At 48.4% G+C, this 18879-nt stretch overlaps 1 protein-coding gene across 2 annotated transcripts in view; it reads right to left on the reverse strand.

The window, feature by feature from the left end:
- sema6cb (semaphorin 6Cb) overlaps positions 1-18879 on the reverse strand; it is a 124178-nt gene that overhangs the window by 91520 nt on the left and 13779 nt on the right. For both annotated transcript variants that reach the window (XM_088905315.1, XM_088905314.1), the window contains exon 2: positions 12194-12304. The gene's annotated coding sequence lies outside the window, so the exon portion shown is untranslated. The remainder of the gene's footprint in view (positions 1-12193; positions 12305-18879) is intronic.

Below are 18879 nucleotides of genomic sequence, written 5' to 3' on the forward strand. Positions count from 1 at the left end.
CCCACCGAGACCAGGCTGCTCCATGCCGGTTGTCAAGCTTGTGTCTGAGAATATCCAAGTCTGCCAAGATCTTATCTACAACTGTCTCAAAGACAACACCAACAATACCGCCGCTTTGCAGACCTCCATCACAGCCAGGGGTGGCCTAAAACACGCACACTCACAACTCAGCTTCCATGAGCTGAACTCCATGTGACTGGTGAACCACATGAAAAGACTGCTCACACGCTCGGCCACTGACCACTAAACCATTGCCCACATCCAGCAGAGCAGGAGAGCAGGTGACAGGAAGGGGAAGCTTGCTAGCAGGGCCAGGTCTGTATATCCATCAGATTCCAGCTGCAGGAGAGGCAAGGTGTCAGGAAACAGCATTCTGACCTGTTCAAAACTACAGCCAAGCTAAACAATGCCCCAAGTAAATGCCAGACAAAATATACAGGGGCAACTGGCTCGACAGCTTTTCTCATTACTCAGTCAAAAGGAAAAGCAGCAAACAAGGCGACTCTGCAAAATGTCGAAATGCTGCGATCACGTAGTACAGGGAATAATGGCTGCCGGCACTGTGCTAACACACCGGTGAGATTCCATGAGACGTTTTCAAAAGGAAAACACCTGCTTCTTGAGTTATTACAGAGGGCGGGTGGCATGTAACGTCTCCAAGAAATGTCAGGTGAGTAAGAAAAAAAAAAACAACACAGCCCACACCCATTCAGCTGACTGCCTGTGACTGACGACGGACGTGAGGTTCTGAGAAAACCGGTCGTCACTGAGCAGGACTGACAGTGAGCAGACAAGCGGGCCTCAGAGAAACAACAGGCCCCAGCCCAGCGCCCTCCTCGGGCTACAAAGAGGGGGGGGGGGGGGGGGCTCAAGACCTCCGTACCAAAGCGCAAAGTTGGGCAGCTTTTAAAAGCAGAAGGAGAGAAAATGAAGCTGGGGGTTTCCTTCCTTCACCTGGGGGGGTCCGATCAATCACGAGCCGCTCCTCTATCGTGGGGGCTGCCTCTCCCCACTCTCCTCTCCCCCGCACCTCGTCACCCGTGCCGACAGGTCGCCTGCACCCTCCCCCAGGCCACGCAGGTGCCCGTCAAGGAGCCCTTTAACCTGCTCAGGCGTGACCCAGCTGCTGAGGGGGAGCGGGGAGAAGTGCCTTCATATGCAGGCGAGAGTGAGATGAGATATCGAGCGGAGAGGGGCCCGATGAAGATGTACGGCTTGCGCGCGCGCCAGGCAAGTCAATGCGATCGAGCAGCGCGGCCCGCGGACTCCCAGGGTTTCTCGTTGTTTTTTTATTTTATGTTATCTGCTAGTGCCGGCATGCATCCACCTCCGTGGCCATTCCCACGCAGAGCGGTCCCGATCGGAGCGGGAGCGCCCCCCGATGCTCTTGGGACCGCCGCACTGCAAGGCGTCAGGTTCGGGGCGAGGGGGCGGGGAGCCTTGCCACCCATCTCGCACCGTTCCTGCGCTGTCCAGCCACCCCCCCAACTTTCACATCAGGAACCACAAAGAGGAACACGCACAGCATCACAAAGGCAGGGTTAGACTATACAATAAAAACAGAAAGGTCAGAAAAAAGTGGAGATCCCAGGGTATCAATCAGACCCTGGTCTAATTCCAGACATCCACCACCTTTGTGCTGGAAGAAAGAAGCACCTCCTGGTTCTGGGTCTACACTGCACTTACCCCTTAGCTTGCACCTTGTGTGCTCTGGCTTGTGTTTCACTGACCCAGCGGTTGCCTCCTGGGTCAATATACTTCCAAATGACATCTTTACATGTCATCCAGCCCATTACTAAATTATTACCAATTATGTGACATATATTTGATCAATTACACACATTGTGTGACATAAATCTAATTAGACAGGTGTGACAGTTGAGCTGCACTGCAATGCAAATAAAATTGCAAAGGCTGTGAAACGAGAGCTAACATCCTTTGTTTTTTCAGCGGTTGACAGCATGATGTAAAAGAATGCACAAGTTATATCTTTTCATGGTATCTAGGAGCAGCTAAACTTTCAGTTTCCTCTTTTCCACCTCCAAACACACACACCTTTCTGCACGGTGAAAATGTGCTGGAAATTCACCTGGGCCACAATTAATATTCTCCTGCTCGTTCAGATGTTCGCAAGCTTAGCATTTGTTCACTGCTGTTGACGTGAGTTCATTAGCGTTTTTTTGTTCATTAGTGAAATTACTGCAATTAACCGAGCTAGGACTGGCTCTGCGGTCACTGGAGACGGCAAATTACTCGGACGTTTTAAAAAGGGGCATCAAGGCATTTTTGTTTCATTTCGCTTAATGCGAATTTTGATTTCCGGTGTAATTGCTTGTGCAAAAAAAAAACATTTCACAAAAACATCATAAAAATTATTTTCCTAAGGTACGTTTGTCACTAGCGATTGCATTTCCACAAAGAATTATCTTTGCTCACATTTAAAATGGGCCAGAAATTCAGAACCTTATTGAATAAAAGCAGTGATTTCTATTCGGTAACTAGAGTCATGATTAGTCCTGGGGGGTCTCAAGCTGCAGATAAACTGATTTGCACAGACACACAGGCTCCTGTGACAGAATGCACAGACACAAAAAGCCACAATTAATACAAAACAGGCACAGATCACAGATGACAGCATTCGTATGGGATCTGATCACCAAGGTCCAAAAGGTAAAACAAAATCCTACTTTATATGCATTATGGTGCATTACGTGACCTTGAGGCAGAAGACAAACCGCTATTTTTCAATTGCAGTAACATTGTGAGATTTCACAGCCCAGTCAATAGCAGACAAAACTAAGCTTAAATTGTGTCAGTTACTGTACTTGGGATTGCAAAGTACTATGATCATAAGAACACCAAGTTCTGCATTATGGGATTGCAAAGTTAAATCAATAAAAGGTATAAGAAATCTTAGTCACTGGGCATCATGGGATTGAGAAATTCTGACATAAGGCATTAGGCATCAAAATAACTGCTGAGGTCTGGAGTCAGTATCTGTGAGGATGGGTGCAGACAGCTGTGGCAGAGGAACTACAGAAGGAACAAGTATAGAGAAGAAATGGCCAGTAATTTTAAGTACACAAGTGAGTCCAACTGATGATCCCTTCACAACATACAGAGCTGTCATATACAGTAGCTATAAAGAAATAACAGGAACGTGATTTCTTGTGCCATCATGAAGTAATGATGAACGCCAGTCCGCTCCCCACACAGCAGCTCTCAGTGGGGAGGAGAACAGAGTGATGAAGCCAGTTCAGAGGTGACTTGACTGGTAAAGGCCAGGAGGAAATCTGGCCAGGGCACCAGGGTAACACCCCTACTCTTTTCAAGAAACGCCCTGGGATTTTTAATGATCACAGAGAGTCAGAACCTCAGTTTTACTTCTCATCCGAAGGACAGCGCCTTTTTTTGTACAGTATAGTGTTCCCATGTCTATAGTGGGGAAATAGGACCCACACAGATTGCAGGGTCCGCGCCCCCTACTGGTCCCTAACTGTTACCCCTGCTGATGGGGTAATTGCAAGTGCATTGGAGACATTATCCTCAGGGAGGCTCCTTTAACAGCCTGATCACACACTGTGGTTGTGTCGTCAAAACTGCATTGCACTTTTAAAAGCTGTGTGTCTTGAAATGGTAATGGGTCAAGCAATAGGTTTATGGAGCCTTCTTCAGGGGGCAGCCTGTTCCGTTGCTGACGCAGCTCCCCACTTGAAATGGTCATTCCTAGAGTCCCAAAAATACCTAGAACTAGAAAAGGGGAAGCCTAAATTTAACGCAAGCTGAACTGAAACGACTAGCTTCTCGTCTGCGGTTTTTCCAACACCAGACTGTCTGCTGGGGCAGGGGGGTTAAATGCACTACTGGTAGGTACCCACAGAACCGAGCGCTGAGCGCAATCAAGCACCGGGCCCGGGGGCTACAACCGCCAGTTTAACCAGATCCGATTTCCTGGAGCAAATCCCCACCGCTCCACCCCCCCCCCATCTCCCACCCCCCACCAACTCCAAGCACGACTGCTTTCTTAACAAGGGCTTCTTCTAAAACGCACCGCCAGAGAAATTGCTCCGGGAGGTTCAGGATCTTCACTTTTCGCTTTTCATCTGATTCTTACCCCGAGGTCGCAGCAAGTTAACACAAGCTGTAGGAATAAATAATGCCGATCGCTCACCACTCCACCAACACTTCAAAAAAAAAAAACCTTTATCTGGTGCTAGCAGTGCTTAAAAGGGTTCACCGCAGAGGCGCGGGGGGGGGAACCACTCTTTTTGAGAGGGGCTACACAACAGGGGAGAGCCCACTCCAACGACTGCGCCGGCGGCCCGGGCGCCTCTTAGCGAGCTGGCGCGTTGCTCGAGCTCTGCGTTCGCCCAGCTGAGTGTTTTGGAGGCTTCGCGTGAAAGCAGAGGTGCCCTTCCAACCTCCCATCTAATCCCGCCTCTACTCGCACTAATCGGAGGCACACTGGGGCACAGCCGCCACCGACGGAGCAGAGGCACAATGAAGCTGATTGGAATAACCATAATAACCGTCATGACGAAGAGAAACAATGAGGAAGAATTGCTGAAATTGGCGTGCCCCAGAGAGACGGAAAAAGAAAAGCAGATTTAAAAATTACCAGTTACCGCCTCCCTTCACTTTTATTAATGGAATCTCCTGGAGCTCTGCTATGATGATTTGGGGTTTCTGTGGTCCGAGAAGGAAAATCTAAGACTCCCGCTACTGCAAGGATGGCATCCATACAAAACCACAGCCCCCCCCCCCCGAGTGTTAAGACGCTGACAAAGCTGGGTACAAAAAGAAAGAGTGCAGCAGCAGAGGCATGCAACTGACACAGCCGTGACCACGGGTTTCTGTCCCACAAGATATTACATGCAAAGTAAACAGACGAGGAGAGTCAAGTTACTCCAGAGTGGTGAAGAGTCCAGGACTCCAATTACCAAGCTGAGGAAGGGCTCACGCCCCCAGTAAGGCACGTCCACAGGATGTGGGCGCGGGTTTAATAAGGTTCCTTAACTTAACCGGCCTCAATCCCATCACAATATTGTCTCACAGGATTGAGCTGCATTGTTCCACGGCTCCCACTGGAATTTAAGAGGATCGGACATCCAGGGATTATCGTGGAAGTCTGTCACAGGTTCCTCAAACCCAGCTGGGCATTCCCTACAAACCAAGAGCATCTGTTATTTTACCTGGAGGTTCCTACTATTTCGGCCAGCACCCACCACATTAACTAACACAGCGTGGAATATTCATGATTAAAAGTTTGAACTTCGTACGTTCAAACCTACTATACAGACTGATAGTAACTGTATATTCAAAGATGCTGCAGTTGACTCATTTGAGGGTTTAAGTTAAAAAAAAAACGTATCTATTGATTTTCCAGCAGCAGTTCAGAACAGCAGCAACAACAACAACAAAAAAATATTTCCTCAGATTTTTTCTGTGGGTTTCGAAAGCCATGTGAGCTCCAGCCCCCTCAAACGAGTAGTTTGTGTTAAACCCAGCAGTCTGCAGGAGCGGCACAAAGACAACACAGTCATATCTTACATAACGCACGGCCCTATATTTAAACACGCTTGCTGTCACGCAGACTTCAATGTACATAGATGCAAATTTTGTTGAAAAACAACAACAAAAAAAAGAAAGACAAAAAAAACTCCCACATCTGTCCCAGTTGCTTTTTTGGCAACCGTGCAATAAAAAAAACCCACAAATTGAAGCCTTTGCGGTTTCCGATTATTTGCAAACACATCATAAAGTCCAAAAAAAGGCAGGGCCATGATTTTGTTAAAAGACATGTACAGACAAAAATGCAGCGTGTCAGAGGAGCAGCGCGGAGGAGGGACTGTTAGATAAGCCTCCAAGGCACAGCATAATAAGAGTAAAGGCCATTTTCAAATCTCCAGTTCGGCACTTCAGGGGTTACACAGCTCAGGGAAGGAGGTCTGAAACATGGGAGTGGACGGACTCTAGGTCTTGTACTGCTCTAAGCCTGCTGTCAGCACGCGCTCAGAGGACATGGGGGGATGCCCAGTTTAATTAAGAGAAATGCCTTCACATCCCAGATGTCCTTCTGGTGGGGAAGAGCTCAGGGAAGGGCTTAGCTTCTAGACAAGGGGCCAAGCTCATCTGCGGCCAGACTGGCGCCACCATCCTCTGGCCATCTGAGTCTGCGATCGCAGTTTGATCTACACACACACACACACACACACACACACACACACACACACACAGCCTCCCCCACCTTCAGGGTCACAGAGCTTCACGGCAGGTACGCCGCCCTCCCTTGTGGTGCAGAAGACGGATGCACGTAGGCCATCCAGCTGCAAATTTGACCTCGCAGAAGTGGCAGCTCTGAGCTACCGCTCTTCGCTTCCCACGATTTAAAAACAGACAGCTTTCAGCTGAGGCTTCCAGTGCCAGAGAGACTGCGCCTACGTTTTCAGTTCCCAAACCCGGGGAGCAGGGCCTGCAATGTCAAATAACCGTCTGAGCAAGAAGCTTCCCTTTCCTGCTCCTGTTCCCCAAAAGGGGCGCTGAAGGTATGACTATTTTCTCCGTGACCACAGCACTGGGCAGCTTTCCCGTGCGGTCGGGGGAAAGCTTTTTAACTCTGCATTGTTCTTCCTGCTGCTGTGCAAACTCGGGTTGGAGCTCTGAAAGACCCATTGTTACCATTTTTTTCCCCCCCAAGTCGAACTATGACCCCAGTTTACCTGTGGCTTGCAGTACCACAACACCATTGTGGTGTTCCCACAATTCCATTAACGCTTCGTCAAGCCTTAATTTGTCATTCTGAATTTGCCTTCATCTTTTATAGCATAACCTAGATCAGCCCATCTAAGTTCCCCCCCCCCACTGCAGACGGTATTAAGTCCAAACCCTACTTCCTTCTTTAAGGTGTGGAAAGTGATGTTTGGCCTATGGCTTGGCTTGGCACCTGTCTGAATTATCATCTGTCTACTCCCCACCTTGCAGCCTTCGTGCGTCCTACTGGTCTTCTAGATGTCCGTCACAGGGCCTTCTCTTACTGTGCCCCGAATCTCTTCAACTCTGTCCCCAAGGATACCAGAGAGTCACCAGCCCTGAGTGTATTTAAATCTAGACTCAAAACCTCTCGAACGGAAGCCTCTCCATTTTCAAACTTCTGCCACACTTCTGACTGTCGTACATATATATGCATACTTTGTAACTTGCCATCCTTATAAGTGTTTTTAAATCACTATAATGTTCTTTGAGAAGCTACATTTAGAGGCGTTATATAGAATAAAGTTTATCATCATGCTAACAGTACGCTTTTTTAAAAATTTCTGCAGGTAGCAGCGGGTGCTTTCTTATCAACGAAGTACTGAATACGGAATACAGAAGGATAAGCAGGGGAGATGCTCTGTGTCCTTAACTATATTGCAAATTGAAGAGCAGGAATCCAAGTATGGCGATCTGAAAAAGCAGTTGCGTCTGCTCTCACTGTCGGGGAAAACACAGGGGGAACCCACGTTGCAATGCGCTTCCTGAAACAAGTATCTACTCTCCGTCACTCTTCCTGGGTCGACTGCAGGACAATGGTTTTGGAGGAACGGTTCAGTGCTCCAGATCAAAGCAGAATCACCAAACGCCGCTTAAAATGCATGAAACCAAAAGCCAGGGGGATAGAGAAATCTCTTTAAAAAAATACATGTATACAAATACAAATTCAGAAAACAGCTCAGTGCTTTTTACAGCATGAAGCGGGGTCTTCTGAGTTTCGTTCACAAAGCATTTAGAGTAAAGAACTAAATATAACAGCGCTGCCGAACACATCTCCACGTCTCAACCTTTCAGCCACCTTGTTTCCTGTTCTTTCCTACAGAAGAGGAAACAAAACCCATCAGCAGCTGAACAACGTGCAAGAAATGTCACAGAAAGGTGAGCGGAGATGGTAAACGGTGCGGCACACCCGCTGCGCGGCGGATCGGTGCCGCTCGCGTTAACGGGAGAGTGACGGGCCTCTGCCGTATTGCCGTGTTTATCGGAGATCTCACCCCCGTCGCCCCTACGGCGGACGTTAGCGATAACGACAGTGGGGGAGGACCTCAACGGGGCGGCGCTGGGGAGGATTTGCACAGTGCGACGAGTCATGTCGGGGGGGTGTTCCCACTTTGAACGGGCAACGCGCTCTGACGCAGGTCTGTCCGAGGGTGGCCTGAGCTCGACCAGCGGCCCGGACACTTTACAGTAGATTTAAAAAAAAGTTACAGGGAGATTCAATTACAAAGCACGCATAATATACGAAAGACATTCAGTTAGAAGTGCAGCAGAAGCTAGAAAATGGCGCAGACACAGCCAGTTAAAACCTTCAACCTCGAGTTGAAGAGATCGGGGGCACAGCAAGAGAAGGCCCTGTTGCAGATAGAGCGTACACAAGCTTGAGAGACATCTAGAAGACCAGAGTCACAGCTGGGATACATTATGCTTGTCCTCCACTAGCAGAAATCGCTCTTATGTTGGGGGGGGAGTTATGTTTCACCAGCACCAAACAGGTGATAGCTTGGTCCGACGCCTTTCCTCAAGAGCGTTCCAGATTTTTGGGGGGCATGCTGGCGCCCGCCCATTCTTCGGAGGTGCTCTTCTGTCGTTCAAGTTCGGAAAACGGATGAATGAGTCAATATGGGGTGAATGAGTAAGGACACATGACTAAATTGGGAGGATGTGAGGCCCGAATCCTAGCTTCCCTGCATTCATGACGCCAGGGTGACCAGACCACGCTGAGCAATGCACTGGTGTCATGGCACCATCTTACAGGGAAGCCCATAGCAGTGAGTACAGACGAGTACATAGCACTGGATAGGAACTCGAAAACAGGATAAAAACATTTTGTTAAATATATGGGGCTTCTGAAAAACAGGACTGTCCTCATACAAACAGGACCAGCTGGGTGGCCTTATTAGCAGATACTGTACTGATGTCCTATCAAGGGTAGAGTCCAGCCTTGTGTTTGCAGGACAGGCTCCTGTTCCCATGACCCCTGTCAGGAAGTTGCTTGTTCCCGATAATGGATGGAAACTGTATTTGCTGGCCCTTACCAAACTAAAGCCCTGACCTCTTTTTAAGAAACAGCTGGATGAGATCTACTGTAGCTACTGAAAAAATAAACGAGCTAGACCAAATGGGCCACAAGTCCTCTTCTTGTTTGTAACTTGAACACAGGAGCTGCTTTTCATTCAAACTGTCATTTGCACATAACTGGAAAACCCAGTGGGCTGACACCTTTCAGTAACGCGGCCAGAGCCTATTGAACACCTGCACAGTAAAGGGAAACGAGATCTGTGAAACCCTGGCTGTTGCATGAGAACCCAGAACCCTCTCCCATCTTCTGGTCAGGGCCTCACTCCTCAGACTGCTGCTCTGCAGGAGAGCGCAGTTCCTCTCTGACTTGCCTAGGCCCATACAAGAGGATGGCCAATGCAGATCGGATCAGACGCTCTTTCCCTTTCTAACCAGAACAAAGCATCCAACAAATGCAAAAAAAAACACACATACTGTATAAAGATTGCAAGTTCACATAATGCAAAAAGGAGCCAATTAAACAAGTTCTTAAGGCTCTTGTAGACCCCAGTCTCAGTGTTCATGCAAGGAAGGAAAACGTAACTTGTCCCTGCAAACGAACGCAAGCGAGCATGATCTAAGGGCGGCTCACCTGTAAGAGCAGACCCTTGCCTCAGTATGGCGACTAGAGAGACTGGAGCAGGTACCGTCTTTCAGGAGAAATTCCCAAGTCAGGTCCTGAATACTCGGTCATCAAGATAATGTGAACTCGTTTCCTGAGCTCCACTCTGGGCTGCACAATCTGTCCTCCCTCAACTCCACCCTTAATTCCCCTGGTGCAGCAGTTTCTCTCTCCTGCCCCCAGATCTGCTGGGTGTCACTCAGGTGGGGGCTCACTTCAGTGGGTTCCCTGCTGTGTTACTACTTACAATACATGATTACCTGAGAAAATTAAAAGAGGAAGTGCAATGCTATTTTCCATTCCGGGGTTATGATGAATTGGCCGCGATGAGTGCATTTCAAACCGAAATGAAACTACCAAGTACACGGCGCTGTGTACAACCTCCAATCTACATCACAAAAGAGACAAAGTTTCGACGTGTGCGTGGCGCAATACTGCCATCATCGTCTGCGCTTCAGAACGAGGCCACAAAACCTCCAATGACACAAAGGGGCCCTATTAGACCAAATGAGTTTTGCTACTATACTAAAAGTAAATATTTTCCTCAAACCAACAGAAGAAACAAAGCCTCAGTTTATCCCAAAATCTACACCCTACATCCCTCCATTAACAAACCTCAGAGGCATTATTCATAAAGCTTTTTCCAGTAAACCATGTGTTTAAAATACTAATCCAAAAAAAAATTGTTAATACCTCTTGATTTGCTTGATTCGACTACAGCAGCTCTTGAGACAAGAATACTACCATACTAAAAATATGTCAGACTTCAAAGAACTGTTTATTTATCAGGAATTCAAAACAAAATGCGACAAAGGCGTGATCATCAGTGAACCTCGGAAAGAGACAGATATGACTCACGCTGTAACCGGGGATGAGGAAAAGTTTTTAATTAGGGCCCAGACTTTACATTCCAGGTTGTCAGCGAACTTGCCATCCAATGAAAAGTAAGATTTCTAGATGCTTTTAAAATCTGTTTTAATGGCTTTGACAACCCCTTTCTTTCCAGAAAACGGAAATTTAATCCTTAAATGTGGAAAAAAAATTATTTAAACCTGTTGGTTTAATCACCAGCAGCCCCGCACTGTAACTCTTATGCCTGATTTGTACACATATCAAGAAGTGTTCGAGCTCACACTTCTGATGGGTTCTTGACCCCTGCAGGGCGGCTTGCTTTTTTTTAAATTGAAAACAAAACATTGTTTTTATTGTATTACTCGCGAAAGAAAAACAACTATCACTGAGTCTAAAGATGAAGACTTGGCTGGTCATCAGGCGACCCGTGTGGCACGCAGCCGGCCCGCAGCTCCCACGCCGTGGTCATGTGACCGGTGGAGCTGCGCTCCGCCTGGCACGCGGCAAGCTAGGGAAAGGAGCACCCTGCTGCGTCCCGCCAACATCACCGCGATCGCACAGAGGGGCGCAGGAGCCGTCATAGCCAAGAGTCCCCACTGGGAGAGCGCCGTTAATTTGGGAGTTCTGGTCGCCGCCCGCAAGAGGCATGGGCCCGGACTCGAACCCGTGACAACCAGGCCACCGAGCTCAGCCAGAACCTTTACTGGTGATGCCACTCGGGAGCCACACACAGGTAAATCATTTCAGAACCCAAGGCTGTTCTAACCATCCACAGGGGTCCCGTTCAATCCCTTCATGGCTGCACATACAGGCCAGTGGCTGGCAGCCCTGCCCCTCAAGTGCCAGGCTTCAGCAGGCGCTTCAGGCATCTTCCAATTCACACCTCATTAAGACCAGGAAATACCAGCAGAATGGGGCTTTTATTCCAGTCAATTGGTTCAATTAAGTCACGAGGATGCGAGAGGGCACAGAAACCCGAAACGAAGGCAGCGCTCTGAGGCCGGGGCCGCCGGCCCCCCGCTGTAGGCCTTTTATATCGTTGTGTTCGACAGGCGGCACTCTTCACACTACATGCGCTCAGCCTGCTTGAAAGCTGGCGCGCTTGGAGCAGCTAGCCTCCTCGAGATCTGGGCTCGCAGCCAGCGCGCGTCACACGGGGGAAAGCACTTTGGCTGGGGATGGAGAGGGGCTGTTGGGGGGGGGGTCTCGGTCTCGCCCCCTGTAAGCATGGGGACACAGCGGGCAAGGAGCGTGCTGTGTCAGCTTGGATCTGTGCTATTCTGGACGACAGCCAATGACTCTACCGGGCACCTAAGCTGGGGTGTCGGAGGAATGCTTATCTACCTGTCCCTGGAACAAAAGCGAATGATAAATGAAAATTTCAAACGCATCACTTTAACCAAATGTGTCACTTGTGCTTTCAAGAGCGCAACCTGCACCGCTGTGCGTCAGCAAAGTGCACAAGTGGGCGCCCAGCCTCTAGATCCTGAAGTTCGTTAAACGATCAGAGACACGGTGGGAGAGGGAATGCACAAACAGCACAAGAGCAATACGCAAAGCCGCAGGACAGAGCAGAAGGAAGGGTTAATCATGGGGCCCCTCCCCCCCCGAAACCCCAGCCAGACCTCTTACCTTGGCTTCAGATCACACAGCCTATTATACTGCAGGGTCGCAGTCAGCTGATCCAGACAAAAGGCCTAATCGGATTCGGGGCGATCAGTGCATTTAATTCCCCGCCACAACCTAAAGGGGAGGGGGGAAAAAAAAAGAACAGTAATGAGATTCTGCACCAAGTGTGGCCCAAACATACACGGACTAAAGTTAGCAAATGTGCTCTCAATTTAAGCCCATTCTGCACACTAGCTCTCAGCCCGAACTGGAGACCTTCACAGGCCAATGCAATGCAGCAAATTCGCCTGCTTCCCCCCACCCTCCCCGCCAACGGCTCTGCTGTCACAGCCGTTGGCCGTCACACTCAGCTGTCTTTTTGTTTATTAAACTCCCAGCAGCACCAGTCTCCAGGAAGCAGCCTGGATGGGACGCTCATCCCCTTTCACGCCCCGCTCCACTTTTCTTCAGAGCGCCCGCGCGCCACGGCGGCGCTGGGGACAGGACGACGCCCGCGGCCGCCACGGTGCGCCTCAGCGGCTTGAGGACTTTATCCGGAGGCAGGTAGATGCGCAACATGAGGCCGGCTGAAAAACTTGTGGCCGTGCCAAAGTCTCATCGAGTAAGTGAACCCCTTCCCCCCAGAACTCACGCAAACTCATGCATCTGGAGGGCAAAAGTTTGAACCGACGGAAAGGAGGAAATCCAGGAGCGTACACTGGCAGCATGGTAAACCTCAGCAATGATGCTCTGGCTTTTCCCCAAGCATGCTCCTGCCCTCAGATCACTTATCCTTAAGAACAGCCATCAAATCCTTCGACGCGTCTCATGATAAACGAATCACATCCTCCTCAACATCCGCGTCTTTCGAAAGGCAGGAACAGCCACCCTGCTCTCCAACGGGCCTCGCTGCACTCCTCCTCGGCACACGGTATCAAAGCGGTCATTTGAGGAGAAAGAGAAACGGAATAACGCTCTCGCTCGGGAGACTGGATTGGGATAAGCTGCGAGATGTTTGAAGAAATAAATCTTGCTGTGCATTAACCGCACAGCTTTGCTGAAGCCTGTTGGAACGCGTCAGTCGGGGTTTATTAAAGCGCTGTGCCCCGAGCCACTTTCTCCTCTCCTCCTCTCTCCTTCTCGAAACAAAGGAGGCATGCCTGAACAGAGAACATCAAAGTTTAATCTTTCCTTTTTCTGCCTTGGTAAAAACGCAAGTAGCAGGGTAGGGAGTGCTTACCTCTCGCCATCTCCATTTCTTGGAATCAAGTTTGCATATCTAATCATGCCTGTCGTCCTAGTCTGATGGGGTGAATTTTGGAAAGCATTCTAGCAGATTTTACCATGTTTGTTTTGACATTGTTTCCCCCCAGTTGGCATTACCCTCTACCATTTGTCACTGGGCTCTGCTGCCCTTGACAGCTCCTTCACCCTGATCTCACTGGGCTGTATTACACTGTACTGCGCTTTTACCCCAATATGACTGGGCTGTAATACACTGTACTGCGCTTTTACCCCAATATGACTGGGCTTAACTGCACTGTACCGTGCTTTTACCCTGATCTCACTGGCCTGTATTACACTGTACTGTGCAGTAAACATTTATAGGGGTGTAGAGCCCAAATTCTTGCTTAAGCACCATGGCACATAAAGATGTCATGTACTATATTTCTTGAATACAAATTAAAAAAAATATTGCTTTTACCTACTTAGGCTGCAACTTGATAAATCATTTTGCAATGCAGCTCATGCACCCCTGATATAATTAAACTGTGTGCACAACTGTTTCGTCTTAACGGACTTGGTTAAGTTCATGGGTCTTGAGACATCAAGCCTGCTCTCCTCTGCTCTGGACTGAACCCAAAGCAAACCTTATTCTTCACGAACCTGGAAACTGGGAAGGGGTCGGGGGGTGGAAATTGATTCCTCTTTCCCAGTTTTACCCTTTCCCAGTCTAACTGCACAGGCAGTCAAAACCCACAGATGGAGGAAAAGCCTAGAGATGCAGATTGAACAGAAAGATGTTCTCCAGTGACCCAATGAGACAAGGAGGAGGAGGAATCCTCAAAGAGGTTGGGATCGGTATTAACCCAACTGCACCTGCCTCAAAACCAGGCGGAACACACGAAATGCAGGAATTTAGCAATCCGAAACTCACTGCAGAATTCAGACTTTACCTTGTCTGTGTGTCAGTCTCTCTCTCCATAGCTGTATGTGAAAATAAATTACAGAACTTGCCGCAAGCAAGCAAAGAGCTACTTCACTTTGTTTGGCTTAAGCTCCACATGTTGATCATGTACTGTTCAGTTCCGTTTTATCTGTATAGTGCTTTTTACAATGGACATTGCCACAAAGCAGCTTCACAGATTTCCGGGCCTGAACCCCCAGTGAGCGAGCCTAAGGCAACAGTGGCAAGGAAAAACTCCCTCAGATTAAAATAGGAAGAAACCAAGGCTCAAAAGGGGAAGTCTATCCTCCTCTGGGCTTATGGCTTTCTTAAAAGGCAGTGGTTAGCTGCCAATACTACAATTTGACATGGAGGACAGTTCGTGATCTTTAGACACTTGGAATATTAATCCAACAAACTTGACAGGAAGCCCAATATGACTTCATTTTTTTTTTATCTGGTAAGCAGCGCAACAGGACTCATTTGGCATTCAAAGCACACACCCCGCCTGATGAGCATTTTCAAAAATGCAAAAATCCAGATCCAGATTCTTCAGGAGTTGCGTGACTGTTGTCGTGGGCAGAATAGTTTTCGTCTGACCTCAGCTTTTTTTTGTTGGTTGTTGTTGTTGAGTGAAACGTTGGATCCCTTTCCCAGAATTCAAATTGTTCCCAAATGGCACGGAGCACAGTTTTTGTTTTAAGAGCGCTGCTTTGGAGAACAAATTAGGGTGCGTGTATTTATAGTAGTCCTTAATGAATTTTTTTAATGGTTTTTTCAAGGTTGATTAGCGTGTGGAAAGATAAAAATCTTTGGTTTTCAGAGTAAGTCAGCTGAGAGATCTAACAAGTACTAATGGCGTCTTTGAAAATCATGACCGATGGCCCATGCATAGCAGACAGTACTTCTTTATCAAGTCCCATTCCTCTGAGGTTTACATGAGTGGGTGAAAAAGCAAACTTCTACTACGACAGGACGACGCGCAACCCTGCAAGTACAGTACAGGACCATGCCATCCAAGACTCATCAAATCCAGGAGGAAAACCCCACTCTAGGCAGTGGAAACGTAATGCCCGCGTCTCGAATTTCAGCAAGAGACTACTGGACTTCAGAGCTCTGTGCGACAACAATGCATCCATGCACACCCCGTTCTGTTCTTGGCCATTACAGGGCACAGCAACCGGCACCACACCAGTACCAACACAGCAACAGCATCGATTCTAAAGCTTTTAAATCTGAGCCCCAGAGGGGGGGGTGGTAGCAGTTCAGTTAATCGCCCATGATTCCGAGATGGAAAGACTTCACTGCTCTGCAGTCCGGAAAAAAGCAACTCAGGGTTGAAGCGTCATGCAGTATTAAGCACAAGTGGGATAAAGGGTCTATCAGAACCCTAATCAGATCAACAGACAGAACCTGTAAAATGCTTATTTACGGGTCGCTTTTATTCCTTCATTTTAAACCTGGAAGAGAAAAGCACAATGAAAGTGCTTGACGACTACTTTCAAAAGCCTACCTAGTGGGTGGTGTTGCTTAATACACGCAACGCAATCGACTCTCAATCCCTTTGGATTTGCTTGGAATAGAACCATACTGTACTAAGAACGCGCTTGGGTTCTGAGAGGAGTTCACTTTTCTTTGGCAGAGACCTAACAAATCCCCTTCGGTTTTTCTTGTGGATAGCGGTATCGTTCTGCAGTTCCCAACATTATTTTTCTTCCCTTGCCAATTTATTTTATTGTATTTGCCTGGAACAGTTTGTTTCCTCTGTGCCTACACTGCATATAAAACTTTCTACCCAACAGAAGCCCCCCCCTGCATAGGGGAATCTGCCAGACAGGTACACAGTATCATAATGTGACACATTCTCCCATGAAAGTTCCCTACTGAATCCTTTCTTATGCTGTCACGGGGAAAAAGGAAATGAATTCCCTTGCCTTTGGTGTGGTGCAGATACCTTAGCCACAGCCCGCCCGATGGACTGAATGGCATCCACTCATTTGTAACTGCTCTTCGTGCCCTTGTCCTGGTCTCTTCTACGCCAGCGCAGACGGAATACGCAATAGAGACGGATCCTCCGTGGGCACTCGGGGTAAGAGGGCCACAGCTGGTGTCCCTGCTGCCCACTACGCCAGCTCCTGCTTCTTTGTTCCCGGATCCAAGACTGACCGAGACTAGGCTAGACCTCGACTCGGACTGAAACGCACGGGAAGTGGCGTGGAGAAGGAACAGCAAAACCCCACACACAGGGCATGAGAAACGGGTGAAGGCACGGATAAAATATTTTTTTAAACTCGAGACCACTCCCAGAGTCTGTCCTCATCCGTTTCATCCGGCGATTCAGAACCAGGCAGATTGGAAGCAGATGAGCCAGAGCTAAATGTCAGATTAATCCAAGACGTCCTGCTGTGGTTCGGCAACCTCCCCACCTCAATTCTTCACCCTCCCCCACTGCCCAGTGTAGTTCCAAATCTCAGGTGATTGGATTCTCTTAATCCTAGACCGCATTCAGATCCACGCTGCTGTGAGAACTGTTCTGTAGACATTCAGATTGGCAAGCAAACATCAACAGCGGCAAATAGGTTACTTGGGAGTCTTTTTTTTAAAAAAAAAGCTAATGTTGCTGTTTTGGCTGACTGGCAATCATCCTCATGAAAAAGCCCTCTAAAAAAAAAAGAGCAAACCTAACGGGGAGAGGTTGCAACTGTGACAAACTGGATTCATTTCTATTGGGTTGGGTCAGCGCTGGGCAAGGCCATGCCAAGCAGGGCCTGATGCAGAAGGGTGACGGACCTGTATTGCAAGCGTGAAAGCACAGAGGGCGTGGGAGTGGACCGCTCTGCTGATTTTTATGCACAGTGCCTCATCTGACAACCCCCCAGCAATTCAGAAAACAGAAACCAGATGCTCTCTGGAAAGGGCTGACGCTGACAGCTTCTCAGGGAGATCAGGGCTTGTCCCGGCCTGGGGGCAACTGCACACGTGGCTGCCAGACCCTCTGCTCCTGCCGATTAAGACCAGGTATGCGTGTGGGTGGCGTTTCGGCGGTGGCGAGGGCGAGCTAGAACGCGCATGCTGAGGATCCAAGTCAAAACGGAGGGGTAAGAAACAGCTTTTCTGGTTCTCGGCTCGTTTTAAGACACTCCCCCTCCTCCTCCCCCTGAGCCACAGAGGGATGGCACAATTCTATGGATCTTTTAAGGTCAACAAAGCCACGACCTTTGACCTTTGCTGCCAGTGTTGCTTGTTTTTTTTGGAAAGGAGAGTTCCATCAGACCTGGAAGAATCATTTCAGGTTATAAGATTCTTGGATATTTTGCACCACACTGTACAAAAAAGAAAAGGGCAAGGGAAATGATTAGTGCAATTAGCTCTGTGTTCTACTGCTATCTAGCCACTTACTAGCTTTCCATCTCACGACAAAACATTGTCAGATTAGCATGAGTAGAACTGCAGACACTGTGGCAAACCCTCTAGCACAAAATGGAGGAGCCTCAAACACTCAGTGACCACAACGTATGGATCACCCAGGGACCGAGGGAAAGGTAGCAAAGGAGACCAACGTTTACACAACTGTGGGAAAACACAGCAGGGATGCATGGATGAGACTGTGGGCAGAGAAGAAGAAAAAAAAGACTTTCATTTCCCTGCAGCCCGATACGGTGTCAGTTTTTATGCTCGGCTGGTTGTTGTGTCAACTGTACTGAATAAGCAGAAATGCAGCACGTCTGGTTTTAAGATGTCAGCTATTTACATATAGCAGGGTTTTGCACATTTACTCAGCACAAGACAACAAGCATGAAATCTCCAGCTCAGCTTTATAGGAGTATAGTAAACTACAGTAGCTCAGACTCCTGTGCATAGGGATTCTGGGAGACAGCAATGCAAAACTTGGAGCCGGTAAGATTGCCGCATAATCAGGAGTCGGATTTAAAACCCTGGTGTTGCCATGATGATGCAGTGGAGAAAGCTGGACAAGCCAAAAATAGTTAAAAACATTCCCCCCCCCCCCCCCCCAAACGAAGAAGAAAGCAGGGCAAATACTTCTCTGTGCAGAGAAACAAACAAAAAAAGAAAACCCATCTATGCAGTTAATGAAGATTATCCCAGGGTAACTGGCAAGAAACGAATGGTGGCCAACCTACCCCCCAAGATTATTACAATTATTTCCAGTTAATTAGGGCCCAATCTTGGCACACGTCTTCATTAACCACCAGCAAGCAGCATGCACTACAGAAAGGACAGAATTCACACAATACAGGTGCTGGAGCAGGGGAGCGATGAATCAGGCTGGGGAAGAAGTAATTAAAGGCCACGAACCCCAGGGAAAAGAGAAGCCAATCTGCAGCCTTGTTCCCTCTCGTCCACCTGCCGCACGACACTGGCGTGTGGGTGTGACGGGAGATTTATCAAAGAAAGGGCACAAGCAGTGTGCATTCACACCACTCCCCAGGCTGAATGCATTACAGTAATTTAACGTGTTGCAGAGTGGATCTGATTAGCGATGCCTGTGCTGGGGGCAGCAGGATACAAAAAAAAAGAAAAA

This window comes from Atractosteus spatula, chromosome 25, assembly GCF_055471065.1.
Source record: "Atractosteus spatula isolate fAtrSpa1 chromosome 25, fAtrSpa1.hap1, whole genome shotgun sequence".
Taxonomy (NCBI): domain Eukaryota; kingdom Metazoa; phylum Chordata; class Actinopteri; order Semionotiformes; family Lepisosteidae; genus Atractosteus; species Atractosteus spatula.